The sequence below is a fragment of the Hyperolius riggenbachi genome, chromosome 2, assembly GCF_040937935.1.
Source record: "Hyperolius riggenbachi isolate aHypRig1 chromosome 2, aHypRig1.pri, whole genome shotgun sequence".
NCBI classification, from domain to species: Eukaryota; Metazoa; Chordata; class Amphibia; order Anura; family Hyperoliidae; genus Hyperolius; species Hyperolius riggenbachi.
The window spans coordinates 283,622,195-283,628,194 of record NC_090647.1 but is presented as its reverse complement, the minus strand read 5'-3'; positions in this window follow the sequence as shown (position 1 = coordinate 283,628,194).

Genomic DNA, 6,000 nt, shown 5'->3' with positions numbered 1-6,000 from the left:
GGCAATTCTAGGCATGTAGGAATGTGCCTAGCGATTTTCTAAGCATGCCTGGCGTTTTTTGGCGCGCTTTGGTGTAGCTTTTTTTTTATATATATATTTTGTTACAGTACAGCTGTAACTGAACAGCTTCTGTAACAAAAACGCTTGTAAAATTGCTCTCATCGAGCACTTTTCAGAGCGATTTTCCACTTTCCTATACTTAAGATTGAGGCTGAATCGCCTCAGAAATCAGCAAAAATTCTGCAGGACTTGCGTTTGGGAAAAAAGTACATCACTCTGGTGTGCTCCATCCCATTCAAATACATTAGCCAAACGCTTTTTGAAGCACAAGCGTTTTATAAATCACTTAGAAGCGCTCTTGGTGTTCACCAGTCCTAACACGCATGAGGACAGTGCAGAAGCTCATTAAACAGAGATCAGCTCACACCAGTAGTGTTTTCACCATTGAACTATGCACAGTGTCTAAATTTATACTGTGTGTATGACATCCCAATATCTTAAGAAGGATCTAAAATAGTAATGCAAGTATACTGTATGATTAATCGGGGTTCCATTTTAAGATACGGTAATCACACTTTAGTATACATGCACTTAACCACTTCAGGACCAGGGTCCACAGCCCTCCCCCCAGTAACCAGGCTGTTTTTTACAATAAAGTGCTCTGCAGCTTTAACTGTGTGGTTGCAGAGCCATACAACTTAGCACTAGCACACAAATGAATCCCCCCCCCCCTTTCTGCCCACCAACAGAGTTTTCTGCTGCCGCCTCTGATGTCGTATTTAACGACAACAGCAGTCTGTGTACCCACCAACAGGGTCCACGGCTGCTACAATTTGTGTGCTGATTTATCGTGCTGTGGTGCCTCCTGTGAGGTGCCATACTTTTTTTTTCTGTGCTGCCGCAGAGCGCTGCTTAGTCCTTCTGCTGCCACCACTGATGTCATATTTAACGACAGGGTCTATGGAGAACTCTGCTGCCATGTCATTTATTGCTATTGCGGCAAAAAAAACAAAAAACCTCTCTGGGTGTTTGTGTGGTCATCCACTCATCCTCCTCCAGTGGTACCGCCGCCTCTCTGTGAGGCTCCCTTTGCTGAGTGTAACGGTTGGGTGTCATAGCTCAGATGTCTGATTATGTGGTGATCTGCAGAATCACCAATAATGCAGACGCTATACCCGATTATGTGTGATCTGCAGAATCACCAATAATATCAGTATAGCAGACAAAAAGCAGAGTGTGTAGTGATTTGGTGCAACCGTAACTTAAATAGTTTAATGAGACCTCACCAGAGGGGCTGGTGAGGTAATAACAGTACACTGGCCGTGCACTAGCGTACAAGCTCCAGCAAGGTGGAGAACAAAACTGAAAAGACTGAATCTCCCGAGGAGCGGGTGATTCAGAATGTACTGCAGGCTAGGAGATACAATAAAACTACAATGACAGATTACCTAAGGAGCAGGTAATTAAGGCTGTACTGTAGCCTAGCAGAACTGCTTCACCAGAGGAGCTGGCGTAGCTAACACCTCACCAGTGGCGAGGGCCCACTGATGAGTAGAAAGGTCAGGCAGGCAAGGTTCGGCAACAGAGAGGTAAGAATCGGTACAAGATCGTGAGACAAGAGAGTAATTGGTAATCAGGCAGAGGTACAGCAACAGGAAGGTACGTATCGGTACAGAATCGTGAGACAAGAGAGTAAACGGTAATCAGGCAGAGGTTCAGCAACAGGAAGGCAGATAGACAAAAGTACAGGATCAGAAAGCAGAATCAGAGTCAAAGAAATCGCTAAGAGTCATACACAGGAGATCAATACAATAAGCAATATCCTAGTCTAGGTGTGAAGTCCTTGGCATACACCCAGGAACTAGTCTAACAAATAACAATAGCAAGGTAGCAATATCCTAGACTAGGTGTGAAATCCTTAGCATCAACACCTGGGATCTAGTCTAAGGTCTGAGCGCTAACACGCAAGTATTCTCGACAACAGACACCTGCAGAATGAAGCCCGGAGGCTTAAGAAGCAGAGGAGACCCCACTGGCACGCCCCTACTGGATCAGCCAATCCTGGGCGTCGTGGGACTCCTCTGACGTCAGCCGACCAGCAGGTCAGCTGACGCCTCTCTTCCTGGAATAAAGGTCCTGTCTGTGCGCGCGCACAAGAGGAGTCCAGTAGGATAGTGACATGAAAGAGATGTACGGCACATCTAAGTGTAAACCGTCTTTATTACATAACAAGTAAAACAATTTAAAAACAAGGATAAAAGAAACTCACATACGGGGCCCGTGCACTGTGAACCCCGAAAAAGTAGCGCGCATAAAATGGTCAATAGAAGACCTCAAATAAAATGGTGCCGCCTGTTGCCTTCCCCTGGGATGTGCCGTACATCTCTTTCATGTCACTATCCTACTGGACTCCTCTTTGGCGAGTCTCTGCGACCTCAGGATATCTAATATATTCCGGAGGAATCTGTGGTGTGCAACATCGCTGGTGAAACTACACCATTTGAAAGTTCTGCGGACCATCTATCAAACTCGTTTACAACCTTATAATGTGGGTTGTTGGAATCTGGTAAGCCTTGCTTCTTTACCTTTTTGTTCGAAGATCCTGTATACCAGAAAATGACGAAAGCTGTATTACTATAGACCTGCGCTGACTTTATATATTCAGGTCCTGGAGATCATTACCTCCAACACAAATGGAATCAGTCTGGAAAATACTGTACGCCACACTTATTTGATGGGGAAAATTACTTCAAAAAGTTCTAACCCTAGCAAATTTCTTAAGATATGGGACAACTGGTCCTCCTGGGTAGCTCTCAATCCTATCAGTTAGCCCCCTGTTGGATGTCTTGGACCCGGCTAGAGGGACTGACAAAGGTGCAGTTTGTGTACTGAATGGTTTGCAGTATTTTGTCTTTTTAGTGTGGAGTTGTGCTCATGCTGTGTTTTCATTTAGATGTCTTTGTTGTAGCTGTTATTAAATTGTGGATTGATGTTGACGTCAAAATTGAAGTGTAATGAAAAACGCAACAAAAATTGAAGTAAAAAAAAAAATTTCCAGGTGGCGTTAAATACTATTCCTCCTCCGAGTCGTAGCAACTGAGAGGGAGAAGTAATTTAGGGTCTGTCGAATTGCACTTTAAGGCCTCTTTCACAGTAGGACGTTGCGTTTTGATGCAACATTACAGTGGTAACGCAAATTACAACGCAAAGCCCCAAAAAGTCGCAACACAACTTAATGCCCCCTTATGGTCGCATACAGGCAATGAAAAGTATGTTTCCAAGTCATTACTGAGCATGTGCAAACAGTCCAACACAGCCAGCTAATAAATAACGTGTATAACGCACTGCATGCAGTACTTTCACTTAACGTGCAGCGTTACCCACCAACGCAACGTGTGCACTGTGAATGGGGCATTGATTTTTCATTGCAGTGAGTTATTCTGCATTAAATGTTGTTTTAACGTTCGACTTTAACGTCGCACTGTGAAAGAGGCCTTAAATCCACACCACCGCTATATAAAATAATGTTATCAATTTATATCCTTTGGTGTCTCTTTAAGGTGGCCACACACCATACAATAAAATGATCCGATTTTACGTTTATTCGATAAAAACGATCGGATCTCCCGAAAAAATCGAAAGCTTTTTTTCCATTCGACTGAAAAATCCGATCGGATTTCTCGTTTTTTTCAATTTATATCGATCCGGACTGCCGGATTTTTTTCTTCAATCTCTTCTAAAGATTGTATGGAGTGTGTTGGATTGGAAGTTTATGTGCAACCTGTTAAAATCGAACAGAAGTATTCAATTTGTGGATAACTTTATCGTTGTGATGTACAAACATTTTTTTATGTTATTAAAGGTGAATGTTTGTATAGTAAATCAACTGTATTTTAAAAAATGATTACAGATATGTATATATTTCTTTAATATGATATTGTTGTCAGTTATATGTAGTAATATGAAGGTGATTTTGTAAAGCAGTGTTGTATGTGTAATCCTGTAGGATTATGGGATTACTCGCATAACAGAAAATATGACGTTTGTGATTTCATACAAAGGTATGATTATTCTACCATCCTGTTGGTGGTGGTGAATTGAATAGCAAAATGCCTTCAAAGATAGCACAGTTGAAGTATATGGCGCTAGGTACATAGCCTACAATTTTCTGGCAGAGTTAACTGACAGAGCTATTATTTCCAGCATGTGCGTTATGAATTTGATGATTACCCTCCAGCACCCTCTTTTGGGTTACCGGAGTCAGGCATCAGTGTGCCTGCGCCGGCCCAGTTGCATGAAGCCTACAGCACATGACTATGCCTGGGTACACTCTGCAAATGTTTGTGACATAATCAGTACATCATATGCATGTATAGAAAGCTTGTAGCCATGGTTGTGCACTGTATGACATGCAGCCGGACTAGTGCAACAATGCCCGTGTCGGTAATATATAAGGTGATCACTGTTGTTTACATTACCTGTAATGCTGTTCCAGTGGCCATTTTACATCCATAGTGTAGGTGAATATGTATGGTGGCGTGCTATTATGTTGGGGTGTGTTCTCTTTTTGAACAGGGTGGTATGTGTTTCATTTTTGACTTGCTTTTAGATTCCTGCTTGTAAGTGGAGCGTGAATGGTGAATTTTTTTTTTTAATGTATATGTTAGAATACCAATTGTGTGGCAAAGCTGTTGATCCACTGCCTGCGATATATGGAGTAATAGACCCTATTTAAGTATGTAGATCAGACGTTTATCTGAAATCTGTCAAGAATAAATTCATATATTTTGCTGTTATAATAGGTAGATTTACATATATGAAATGAGTAGTTGTGAAGTGGATGAACAGGGATGAGTAATGAGAACCATTTAATTTTGACTTTTTGCAGGAATAAGAAAAATCTGTTTGTAATGTTATGCTGGTAGAAAAAGTGGAACTTCACTGCAATAGCACTTTCAAGCTGCATAAATGTGTATATCAAGTTTGCATAATACTTTTAGAACATGATTTTGCATGTTATTGTCCATCCCTATAGACTGTACATGTCATACTCCAGCAAGCGTGTGTGAAAATGTGTCCCTCTCAGCTATCAAATTTGGCCCCCACATTACATTGTGTTTTGCCCACTCTAGACTGCCTGGGAAGTTGTATTGGAGAAGCCAGGGAGCCATATGGGGAAGGGAGGAGGGCCATTACACAATAAGGAACTGTACATGGGAGGAAGAAGGCTTCTATGCATCAGGGAACTGTATAGGGGAGTGAGGAGCACTAGACACTAGGGAACTGTGTAGTTGAGGGAGTGGGTCAGTAGACACCAAGGAACTGGTTTTGGGAGGGGGGAGGGGGCAGCACTAGAAACCAGGGTAACTGCGTAGGCGATTGAGGACGAAGGCCTCTAGACACCAGGGAATTGTATAGTGGAAAGAAGGGGGTTACTAGAAACCAGGGAATTATGTAGGTGAAGGGTCACTAGACACCAGGAAACTGTGTAGGGGAGGGAAAGGGGTCAGTAGACAGCAGTGAACTGTGTAAGGGAGGGAGGAGGGGCACCAGACATTAAGACACTGTATCGGGCTGGGGGCTATTAGACATCAGGAAAATGTATTTGAGAGGGGGAGGCCATTAGACTTTGGGTAGTTTTCAATGTTGGTCCACTTATCATTTGAGTTTGGCAGTGTGTATGTATAATTTTTTTTTAAATATATATGTATATATATATATATATATATATATATATATATATATATATATATATACAGTACATGCATGTTTTATCAGCCAGCTATATACAGTTTTTTCCCCGAGTGCCTGCCAGCTCTCCTACAAGAAAACTCCAGACTATGTCAGCACAACCCCCAGTAACTCTCATGCAGGGGCAGTACATTCCACAATGGAGGCGACACTGGGCCACTGGAGGGATGCAGAGCTGCAACGAGGGCACAACACAGCTGCCAGGGGCTGGAGAAGGCCCTGGGTAAGTAGATTTTTTTGTTTTTCATT